This window comes from Meriones unguiculatus, chromosome 5 (assembly GCF_030254825.1).
Source record: "Meriones unguiculatus strain TT.TT164.6M chromosome 5, Bangor_MerUng_6.1, whole genome shotgun sequence".
Taxonomy (NCBI): domain Eukaryota; kingdom Metazoa; phylum Chordata; class Mammalia; order Rodentia; family Muridae; genus Meriones; species Meriones unguiculatus.
The window spans coordinates 47,281,224-47,293,916 of NC_083353.1; the positions used below are offsets into that span (position 1 = coordinate 47,281,224).

Consider the following 12,693-nt stretch of genomic DNA (forward strand, 5'->3'; position numbering starts at 1 on the left):
TTGTTCATTGAGCTTTTACGCTGGCCTCTACCCATTGGGATATCTTCGCTGTTGGGAGTTAGTTTCTGGTGGTTCCTGGAATCCTGTGGTGGAAAGAATCCCCTTAGCAAGAAGATGGATTTCCCTGAAGGAATCTCCTCAACATTTTGGGTATGGTCACTGTATGGCTAGTGTTTTTCAGGAGGTGCCACAGTTCACCTCAGGCGTAGAGACCTGAGTGTTAACTGTGGTCCTTGTTAGTCAAGGGGGTTCTCCTCTCTCCCGAAGTCCTAGAGACAGCTGCCCTGCTTCTGGGTTTCTTGCTGTAAATTTAGTGAGCTGCTGCTGTAACCTGTGTGTCCTGTGGTTTGGTCAGTTATGTGAGGGATAACTGGTTCTCCCTTGGAGCAGTATCTGGGGGTTGATCTCAGGGATTCCAGGCTTCTATAGGTCTGAGGTTGAGTCTCTTTGTCCCAGTACGCAAGTGGTAATCTGTGGCAGGTGAGTACTGCTCTCCTGGTAGCAACAGGCTACCTGGTGCACAGTAGGTCAGTGGGTTGGGCTGGTCTGTGGGACCTTTTCCAGGGATATACTCGGTGGTCTAAATCTGACCCCGTTTGCTTCATTCCCTGTGAGGATTTCTCCCGACAGGGACTCCCAGTCTCTGTTGCCCTGAGTCGCACAGCTCTGTCTATGACACAGAGCTGGGCGTGCAGCCAGACTCTGTGCTCGTGGCTGCAGCCCAGGTCAGAGCAAGTTTAGAGCTGGGGGCGCACACCTGCCATTCTCAGAAAACATTTCCAGGGAAAGACTGTGTGACCTGTGACCAGCCCTATTTCCTTCCTTCCCTGTGGGTTTTTCTACCGACTGGGGCTCCCAGTCTCTGGTGTTATGGTGCCCACCATTCAGCCTGGGAAGGTGATCAGGACATGCAGGAGTGTGACTCTGGTCTAGAGACCTAGTGCCTGCATGACCTGGGATCTCTTTTGGTTCTGGCTGGGTGACCTGAGATTGGACCCGACTGATTCACATGCTGTGGGGGTTTCCTCTTACCTGGGAAACACAATCACTGTTGTTTTAGGGCTCAGAGTACAGTCTCTTGGTCGCTGTACAGAAAATGCTGTCCTGCTCCTCAGAAGCAGTGTTCTCCTGGCACTGCCATCTTGGGATATCTTAGTTCTTCCTAGTACACACTCTGAATCCATCTGGCTGGAATACAGACCCACCCTTCCTACACCCCTTTAATCCTAAACAATGAAGCCTATCTGGTCCTCCTGCTGATTCCTGCTCAGACCACACGGTGGCACCAGAGAGCAGCATACACTTGGGAGAGCACAGGGAGAAACTTGAGCACCTGAAAGGGAAGTGCTGAATGCAGTTTCCAGAAGAGACATGAATCTTCCGGACATTTTACAACCTCTAGTCTCTGCTCCTGTCTCCATCAGAGAGGCCTGTAGTCACTCTTCCTCAACTCCTGTGATTTCCCTGACACTGCCCCGTGGGGTAGTGTATCTCTTCACCCATTCATTTACCCAACTCAGGGTTCCCAGCAGCTCTAGGTATTTCAGGAATATCCACCTCTCCCCCCCAATATGTGTTTTCTGACAATCACAACCACCACCAAATACAAGTGGGAAACGACAACCTATCCAGGGGACCTGACAACAAGAAGAGCCTTGAACACGATTTTGTAGATAAGGATTGCCCCATGAGGCAGCAGTGGATCTCACAACCTCACTTTGCAGAGGCACAGGCGGCCCTAACTGTGGCAGCACAAGACAGCACCTCAGCCTTCACAGCCACCTAAAGAAGTTAGAGCCATGTCCTTCTGGTTTGAGCAGGAGAATAGAAGCGAATAACTTTGCCAAGACCACAGAGATAATCGATGTTGGGGCCTAGATTGAGACCCAGAGGGCAGATCCAGTGAGCCCAGGGAAGTTTCCGGGCATGGCTATTGTTACCCTGGGACTGTTAATGCTGCCCTGGGACTGAGGTGGCCTTTTCTTCTGCTTCCTGCAGGTGGCGACAAAGCACAAAGCCCACTATTCTGACCTGGTGATAGCTTGGATTGCTTGAAGATCTAACACTCACTTGGTCATAGTGGGGGAGCAGGAAGGGAGGTGGGAAATGCCTCCTTCCTGGACCCATACAGAAGTTGCAAATGGGAGACTAGCCTGGACTAGCACCAATCTGCCAACCTTAAGTCTGCAGTCAGTCTGATCTCAGGAGGTACTGGATCTTAGGGTGGATCAGATTCAGTTTCTCCCTCAGAACTCACATCCTGGAAGTTAGTAGCTGCAGAGGACACCCAGTAAGTTCACACATGCACGGCCACAACGCACACAGACATGTTATAGCTGGTGTCAGCACAAGTTGTTTGACTGAGTTCCCTTCTGCTCAGAACATCCAGGGAGAGTCCAGTAAGTTCTATGAAGGAACGGTCTCCCCCGTTTCCCAGCCTCCTTCAAGAATTTACAAGAACCCAGAGCAGTAAAACTTGTTACAAGCAGTGATTTTTAACAGCTCAAAGCCCATTGCCACAGGGAAAGGGGGCCAGACCCTTTCACTCTCCCCAGTTCACTTGCTCACCCCAAACTGATACATTTTCTCCCTATTCCAGCATCCCCCTGCAGGGATCCTGGGAGCCTGAGCTGAGGTGTGTGTGTGTGGAGGAAGGAGAGAGGAAAGGGGAGCTGTGGCTGCAGTGGCCTTGCACACTCATGTGGGCTCCTGCTGTACTGGTTGGTCCAGTGCACAGATCACCTGTGGGACGCCCAGAGGAAGTCTATCCACCCCATCCCAAGGGGACCAAGGAGGGATTTTGTGAGGGGCACATGCCATCTTTGTGGTCAACTCTTGGTCAAGGTTGTCTTTGCCTGGTTCATCCTTCATTGTTGCACCTTCTCCCTCTTCCTGCTTTATTCTTTAGAAGCCAGTCACCATGCCTGCCCACCACCATAAATGGAAGGCCCAAGCTTTCAAGCTTCAAGCCCCTGAGAGGCATCACCTATGCACAACCATTAAATTCTTCCTCAGGAAGATTTCCTCTTCTCCCTCACTTACTGTGTGCGGTCATTCTGTCTGTCCCTGTGGAGTGACATGTTCATTCTGTACTGCCAGTTCAGCCTGCTGTTGATGCTCACTCTCCAGTGCTGGCTCTTCAGGGGTCCCTCATCCTCACTCTCCAGTCCTTGGTTGCCCCTGTGTTATCTGGGGGCACTTCCTTCCTGGTAAAAGACAGCCAGGTTCCTTTGAATCTATCTTTTCAGTTCCCTGAATCAGAGAGTTCTGCAAAGAGTTAGGCTCCTTATACTGGCATTTAAATTTTCTTTGAGTGTGATGAGTGTGGCATACTTACTCATTTGTGTGGGTTAATACATATGTGTGTATGTACATGTACAAGTGTGTATATGTGGAGGCCAGAAATGATTGTTAACTGTCTTCCTCTGTCATCACCCACCTTATTTATACATTTCATCATCTGTGTGTGTGTGTGTGTGTGTGTGTGTGTGTGTGTGTGTGTGTGTAAGGACTTGTATGTGGAGGTAAAAGGTTAAGCTCAGGTGTCAGATCTTACATTTCAATCTCTGTGGGACAGGATCTTAGCAGGGAACCATTTAGTTGGCCTGGCCTGGCTGACTTGAGCGGCATTGGGTTTCTTAAGTTAGAGTTCATGGCTCCTGGGACACTAAGCGCCTTCCATTCCTGAGAGACTGACACAGTCCAGCAGGCAGCTAAAGTGTTGGGCAGTTTTGTGTTTCTCTGATGCAGGATATTTGATCCTATTGTGAGAGTGCAAAATCTTTCTTGTTTGGTGTGGCTCAGCCCTCACACACCCTTTAATCCAAGAGCTTTCTGTACACAGGATTAAGTAAAGTTAACCCCAGGTCAAGAGGCGGTTGAAGAAACCAGCTGTCAGGAAGTTAACAAGAAAGAGGGGCATTGAGTTGAAGGGAATTTAAGACAGTGTGGAGAAGAAGGTGCTTCCTTCTTGGACATGAGCTGAGTAGGAAGATCAGCTGAGCAGGAAGGTCTTTCTCTGCCTCTCTGAGCTAGCAAGCTTTCACCCCAGCATCTGGATCCTAAGTCTTTATCGGTAATAATTGAATGCTTGGGATTTTGTTTTTAGTAACAACAACATTTCTCTGCATGTTTTTTAGTAGTCAAGGAAACATGGAAACTCTACAGGACAATTACTCTTAGACATAAACCTTGTGTACCCTCTAGTGCTTGCAAATGTCAGTGTATCCTGGCAACTACCACTGTGTTGATCCTGGCAATGGCCATTATATCTGTTTCTGACAAAGGTATGAAAAGTCTGATTGCTCTTCATAAAATTGTCACAGCCTCAACCTTGCTGCGATCCCTCCTACCAGCCTGGTTTAATTCCTTGAAGCCATATTAAGCAATCTTGATCTCATAAGTAATTAGGTCGCATTTGTTGTTCTCTGCTGTATATTTCTGGTTAGTTGCCCTGCAAGATTCTAGGAATTCTCCTATCTCTACTTCCATCTCAACATAGGAGCACTGAGTACAGACAGGTACTACCCTGTCTGGCTTTATGTGGCTTCTCTGCACTCAAGCTAAGGTCTTCATGCTTGCAAGGTAAATGAACCTAATCAATCTGAACCTTATCAGTCTGGCTGTGGTATGTGGTCATTGAGCTCTACGGTCTTACTTGTCTCTGCCCCCTCAGTGATGTGGGATACAAAAACTCACACCCTGCATGGCTTTTACAGCTGTTGAAGATTCAAATTCAGTCTTTATGCTTGTGCAGAAAGCACTGTTACCTCACCTCTACCCAGCCAAGACCCCCTCTACCCCTCCAGCCTGTCATTTGGTTTCAGAAGATTACTGTGTTTTCTTCTTGTTCTGAATGGTCATTCTACACCAATTAAGAATTCTCCACTGTGCCATTCCTCAACCCCTGGCAAACACCATTGCATTTTCCTTTCTTGAAAAATTACAGTACAGTACTCTCAGTTCCATCCTTAGATGTACAGAAGCTTGTCATTCTGTGACTGACAGGTCACGGGAAGTATGTATTCCTCTGTGGTGGACCTACACCTACAGGTGGCTTTCCTTCCTGTTTAAGCTGAGTAATAGTCCATGATATATAAAGGCCACATGTGGTTGGTACATTCATCTGCTTACGGACAGAGAGTTATTTCCATCGTGGCTGTGGTTAAGTGCTGTTACCATAAACAAGCAAGCATCTGAGACTTTGAATCAATTATTTTTCCATAACTATGAAAGAACTGTTGATGAATGATATGCGATTTTGTGATAATGCATCCATATTTAATTAGGTAAAATACAAAGTGTTAAGGTGATTGGCTTATTAAAAAGTGCTATACAGTTTAGGTTATTGATAGGTGCACAGAGCACCCTAATCTGTGATGTGTAAGAGGTGTTCCTTGCTGACGCCAAGCAGAAATTCACATGAAGACATTTGGCTCAAATATCTACAGGTGCTGTAACACACATTTCAATGGAAGCAGTTTGACAAAGCAGGAGTCATTTGTTCACTTATCTGGAGGAGCATGAACACTAGCCTGGGATTCACCATCTGTCAGCGAGCATCTGTCAGTTGGCTCCTTAAGTGAACTCGTCCTTCCCTCACTAGGTAAGCATTTGCTGTCCTCCCCACCAAGGATTGTAAGAAGACAACAATTCGTTTCTCAGTGCCAATGAACAGCAAGGGGCTGACGGTGGCATAGCCATTGGATACCATCATGTGGATACTGTGGTGGATTGGGGCACTGTCCTGCATCAGTCTTGAGGCAAATATGATGCAGTCCAAACAGTACATCAGGACAAAGAAGTTCATGAGCAGCAGGATGGTCCTGGTGGCTCTTTGCACTGGGGACAGTTTTGCAGAAAGGCTGGTTCTGTGAAGGTGCTGAGCCTGTTTCTTGTGTCTGCACAAGAGAGCCACCATGTACCCGCTGGAAAGGGCCATGAAACCTAGAAAGGACACATCTCGAAATATCCTCAGTATGGAAAATAAGGGTCTGCTGCTATACCCCATAGGTAAAATAATGCAAGATTCTGTGACAAATATGAGACCATGTGAGGTGACATTGTACTCAGCAACATAGGAGAAGGAGAAGTGAGGACCACAGGACATGTAGAAGGCCCATAGCACAGGAAGGGGGGACAGGCTCTGCTGTGGGGATTTAGGTTTGAACTTTGCCAGACAGGTGCTTCTGGGGCTGAGGATGATGGCCTGAAGGATGCTCAGCAGGCAGGTGGCACAAAGAGAGAGGCCTCTCAAAAGCCTGTGCAAGTGAAGCAAGGAGTTACACTTGATGTCATTCCACATATTCTGAGATGCAAGAATGTCAGCAGCTGCGAACCCAATGACTGTTAGCATCCCAAGGTGCATGAGGGCCAAGACACTGATGAGTGGGTCAATGATCCGGAGCCTGCGTTCAAGAAGGAACTCAAAAAGGTGGAAGAGGAAGAGGATAATGTTGAAGGAGATCCCAATGCCTACCTCAGAGAAAAATGTATAATGTGTCAACAACTCCATAAAGGGTCTTGATTCTTCTCATTGTAAGAGACAAGGAACTAGAGTAAACATCTGAGAAGAAAGGCAAGAGAAATTATTCACCACAAACAGTAACAGCAACATTGGTACCAAACACTATTGCCTTCAGGAATATTGGTGGACCCAGCCCAATACACCCTCAGTACTCAAGTTTTCCTGAGGTCCAAACCACCTCATTGTCAGTCATGGCTGGATTATGTACCTATTGGTGGGCTCCCTTGCTGCTTCAAGTTTCCTGTACATTAAAATAATCATGTATTACAGAAATGATTCCCTACCACTGCCTCATTTTCAGTTTTTTGGGGGCATTGCCTGGTTTTTGTTTTGTCATCTTGTCAGGTATAGGAAAAACTTCAAAAGTTTTGATTATTTCTCCATTCTGTTTCCGTTGCTGCACTAAAACACCATAACCAAAACTGGCTTAGAGGAGGACAGGGTTTATTTGGCTTAACTCTCAGGTCAGAGTGCACAGTTCATGAGAGATGAAGTCAGGAGCACAAAGCAGATAGTCAGGTCACAGCCACAGTCAAGAGCAGAGAGAGGAGGCTGAAGCCAGGGCTTGGAAGTTAAAAGCTCTGGCTGGTCTGGCAGGACTGTTGAGTTCAGTTCCAGCACTTAAGTCAACTTGCTCACAACCACTGGTCACTCTAGCGCCAGGGCATGGATGACCTCATCTGGCCTCTATGGCACCTGCACTCACTCCCACACAATGCAAACAAATAAATAAAAATAAAAGTAAATAAATCTTGAGTTAAATTATATAAGAAATGTTGATAAAGATGTTAGATAGAGTATTTCCTGTAAAATACATATTTGGCCTGGAGAGACAGCTCAGTGGTAAGCACACATTTAGAATACATGTTTACATGCCGAATTTTGCCCTCTGTGAGCACTGCACATGCAAACAGCACACTGATATACACACAGACATAACACACACACTTCAAATAAGTAAATACAACACAATTTATGATTCCTGTTTATGTTTTTATTTCAATTTTTTAAACACGAAGACAATGTTGCTGTAATTTTTTTTCCCCTCATGTATGGAAAAGGAATTTCATCAGAAAGTTAAGGTTTATAAGGTGCTTGCTTTCTGTAGCTTATTCTATGTCTGTGTGCTTAAGGATCCATAAGTTCCCTAGAGAAGAGGGGTGTGTTTAGCACCCACGAACAAGTTATGCTATTTAAAGTTTCAGAACTGAGGTAGACAATTGTAAAAATCTGGACAAGTGGACTTCTCTTCCATTTTACTTGGCATAGATTTTTACTTAGATGAGGGGTACAGTATCGTACTTCAGCACATCTGTGTGTCCTGCTCTGACCAAGTCAGGATAATTTCCACCTTTTCAAATACTGTCATTTCTCTGTGTTTGACACCTTCAGTTCTTTGGATTCCCTTGGAACATGCAAGCACTTGGTGTGGACAACAGCTATGCTGCAGTGCTCTAAGGCATGAGCACCATGACCTCACACAGCCTCTGCTCTGTACCTACCTTTCAGTCCTGTTCCACCGACTCTTTCTGGCCTTGACTGATCATTCTCCTTGCTATTTTGTGTAATCAGCTTTGTCAGCTTCCATACTGACAGAGAACAGACAGTTTGCTCCCATCAAAAGCTCAGCAAAGTTATCAATACAAGATATTTATCTGTTCCAGTCTTTAATGGGACACAGTTGATCACTAGGACCCAGCACAACCTTTGTGACATGCATGGATTTTAGTACATTTGTTTAATAAAAGGTAAAATAAATATTGATAATATATTGATTGCAATATTATACACTGGAAATATCATAAGATTAACTTCAGATCTGGCTCCCTGCTCCTTTACCTCATTTTAAACACATGAGATTTACAGACATAGCAATATAAAGCTCATACCATCCCAAACTTTATTTACTTGTGAATCAAAGGTGCTGGGTGCTGTCATTTTCAGTGTGCTTTGGCTAACTGCCCTTACAGATATTAAGGGACAGGGTTGCCTGGGTGCTGTGGGCTTAGAATAATGATTATGGTTTGTGAGTTTATTTTATAATTACTTTAAAACCACTGCAAAGTTTTTTCTACATGTTAAATTCACAGATACAACAAAGGGAGAACTAGCCCTTTTCTCCGGAGTACAGTCCAGACACACTCTGTTGGCATCCTAGGCACCAATTCACCTTCCTCAATGCAGCCCCAGGAAATGCTGCAGAAAAATATTCCATTAGTCATCTATTACAGACAACTACACCAGCAATCACGTTCCTCAGGCAAACATGGCTCATGTAAACATCATGACTCATTAAAAGAAAGACATATAATGACTTCTGAGCCAATGCACCACTGTTTTCTTAAAAAAAAAAAAGACTTTAAAATGTTTCATTTTTACTTCATGTGTAAGTGTAGTTTTTCTCCTGAATTGCTGAAGTGTCCCTTGCCTAGCCACTGTGCCCTGCACCAACAGTGCATTTTGCACATGGAGACATCACACTCTTTCTGCCTCTGCTGCTCTGAAGAAAGGGAAGGAGATCACGGTCACAGAAAATGAATTTCTGAAATGTCACATCTGACTAACCTGCATCTGGGAATTTTGTGCACTGGGATGGAGGCATGGGGCTATGCAGGCAGATTAGAAAGCATGCCCAATATAGAGAAAGAAGCAACAAGGAGAAATCTGCAGTTTCATTGGTGAGAGCCAGCAGTAAAGGCTGGACCTCAGATCAAAGTGGTGCTAAAAGTCCCATCACACATGGGTCAAAGAGCAGTCTCTTCAGTTTCACAGAGTGGCATCCCATGAGAAGTCAAGTCCTTCACCATCCTGTGAGACATAGAACCTCACATGGCCCCAAAGAAGGGACACATTTCATAGACAGTGGACTTGATGCAGTGGTCAGGACAGAAGCAGAGAGCAGAAAGCCCTAACAGACTCTGCTCTAAGTTTGGTCACTTATGACCTTTCTGGTGGGCAGAATCCAGGGTAAAGTTTGAGGGCAGGATGTCTGTCTTCTCCTCTGCAGCACAGGTTCAAACATATCTGTTTCTGAATGACAAGATGGTGCGTAGTGTGGTTACCCCACACTTACACCTCATGTCCAGACTCATGCCCACAAATACTTTGGTTTGCCGTGATCGTGTTGCCTGACAGCAGCCTGTCACACCATCGCCACCTAAGGTGAAGCAAACCTGGGCAAAAGGCCTGAGGGGTGTGGTTGCACTGTATGTGGTTGGGGTTGGACTGCAGTTAAATGGAGAACCTGTCCTTCCTATGGTGCTGTTCTGCTTGGAAAATTAGGGATACTGGGGAGACATGGCTGGCAACATAGGGAAGGCAAGACAGCCACCAGCCAGGTATAGATGCTGCCTGCAGAGATACCGTGGAAGGACTGCAGTCCGGGATGCTATGAGCCAACATCTGGGAGGGTTCAATTAAGTTCCAGCAGCTAGCTCTGAAGACAGCTAAGAAATGTCCACTGCATTTGTACATGGATAGGATTGTGAGATTCAGCTTAGGGTCACACAAAGTAGTTACAATAGTCATAATAACCACTGTTAAAAATCTCTCTGTAGAAGTCAGTAGAAAGAAAATACTCTTTAAAAATAGAGAAATAAGAGGACTTAGGGGACTGCCCTATATACTCCAGCTGTTGACACTGGTTCTTGCACAGGTCCACAGCCCAACCTGCCTCCCCCACCACCCAGTGACTCCTCCTGTGCAGCTGTGACCTCCCTCCCAGTGTTCTCATTCTCTCAAGGACAAGGGAAGTTGGTCAGTACCTTTCCATCTCTTCACATAGGTTCTTCAAAAGATGAGGTTTGGGAAAACCAAGTAGAGGCAACAGGACAGGGTGGCGCTCAGTTGTCCAAAATTTTCCTGGAACTAAGAGATAGTTGGGCATTTCTATTATGAAAAAGGAATGTGTATACAATGGCTGGAACACAGAAAATATTAACGGACACACGTATCATCTCCATTAGGACCACATTCACTGTGCAGTTGACAGTCATTGTCCTGGCTACCTCATCATCACAGCCACTCAGTTGACCATTCCAACAAGCAGAGCAAGGTGAAGGGATGACATAAAATTAAACATTGAATGCAAATGCTCCTAAGAAAATTCTAGTAGGTAAAAGTCAACGAGGAGCTGACTGTTAGATAAGGTTTGAACATACAGCCCATTTCCTTTCCTAAGGCTTTTAGTGCCTCTAAGTAGTCAGACTACAGAAGCCAGTGTATCAACAATGATCCTTTTATAGTACATAAACAACAGAAGTGAAATTAATTGTATTTGTTTACATTCGAAATTAAAACCTCACCTCCTCAGAAGATGCACACAAATGAGCAATTCTGAAAACCTTTAGAAATTATACCAAACAACTTACAGACGATAATGTGAAATTGGTAATTTACTTTAGAAAAGTAAATAGAAGTTAAAATTAACTGATATCCTATAACAGTGAAGTAAATTTAGGACCTTAAGCAATTGAACATCCTGGGAAGAAAATGTTTCAGAGCTCAGGTCTCCTCCACAGATGTGAAAACCTCCCTGCCTCCCAGTGCTCCTCCTCCCACAGCCTTCCTGTGTCCAGGCCACCTCCTGACTATGCCCTTGGGTGCAGAGCACTTACCCAGACGGACTCTGTGCAGGGGAGATCCTGCGCAGCTTCGGTGAGGGGTTTTAATGCACCTCTGCAGCCTGTAGTTGTAGCTGCTGTCACTGACAAGTCCCTGCTATAGAGCATGGAGATCTGGCCTCCCAGGGGACCATCTTCCCTGGGGAGAGCAGAGCACAAACTTTTCTCTGAGCTTCCTTGCCACATCTGTGTGATGGATCAGGTCACAATGTCGTCAAACCACGCTTGCTAATTTCCCCTCAGACCAAATGAGTCCAAACTAGCCTTCTACTCTCAATTCCTGTGTGGATATTGAGACTCATGGTTCCTTCCTTCAACTTTAGTCTTTCTGATTACACCTCTACAGCAAGTGATGGGTTACTTCTTCCTGTGTCCTTCTGCACACACACACCTGTTTCCAGCTTCATGTTTCTAGATTTCTAGCTTTCTGTTTCCTGTTCTTAGCAAATGTTAAAAATAAATTTAAAGAAAGACCAAAAGCAAATGTTAAAAATGAATTCAAAATGAATAAAGTGTAATTAATAAAAAATAAAAAAAATAGAAAAAATGAATTAAAAAAAAGAGAGAGACCACAAGTAAAGAAAGGCTTGGAGTTTGGAGCTGTGCAGTAATAGGCAGCTTGAACACAAACGTGCCTGAGGCTGAGGCCATCCCTGAGCTGGATTCTTCTCTCTGAGGCGCTTGAATGGCCAGCTTCCTCCTCACTGGTGGAGGCAGGAAGTCTTAGCATCTGCTGTGACAAAATGGCATGCATGTTTGCTTTCGTCCCCTAGTTTCTTTATACACAGTCTATAAAGCTCCTGACAAATGCAGCTCAGGATCCACAGTCAGAAGAGAGGTCTAGCAGCATCCAGTTTGGCCTACTTCTGTTTCTGGTTCTCAGACTTAGAAGATATTACAGACTCTATAATAATTGTTCTCAGTATGTCAAAGAAGGACCAAAAAATGGACAATTAGCTATTTCCAGAGAGTCCTGAACACTTAAGGAAGTAAACAGATATAAAAAAACCAAACCAAACAAAAAAAAACCAGAAAAACAAAAAAACGAAGCCTGGGCTGGGGCTGTAGAACAGTGGAAAAATAACTGTGGGCCAAGTGCTAGGCTCTGGGCTATGCCCCAGTACCACATAATAATTAAGTAAGTAAGTAAGTAAGCACGTAAGCCATATAGGCTTTAAAAAATCCCAAAGACTATAACATCTACTGTTTAAGATTCCACTCAAGTTACCCAGTGGGAGTGGAACTCTCAGAGGAAAGGAACGGCACCCATTATCAGATACCCAACTCATGCCAAGGGGGTAAGTCCAAATGCTGCCACAGTGGCTCCATGAGCATGTTAATGTGCATGCAACAGAGCTCAGCTGGGTGGGAAAAGCCCACACCTCTTCCCCGATGGTGCTGGCTTCTGTCCTACTCTCTGGAACAGGCCATTTGCCATCCAGTTGCAAGTGGTTCCTTAAAGACTTCTGGGGCTGGTGTGGCAGAAGTGGCTTTGTCTCCTTGCTTTATGAAGCCATTGTTCTCTGGAGGAGAGGGAGAGAGATA

The 12,693-nt window shown here is 45.2% G+C and overlaps 1 pseudogene; it reads right to left on the bottom strand.

Moving 5' to 3' along the window:
- Positions 1–3,867: 3,867 nt before the first annotated feature.
- Positions 3,868–6,536, bottom strand: LOC132654135 (vomeronasal type-1 receptor 90-like; annotated as a pseudogene).
- Between the last annotated feature and the right edge of the window lie 6,157 nt (positions 6,537–12,693).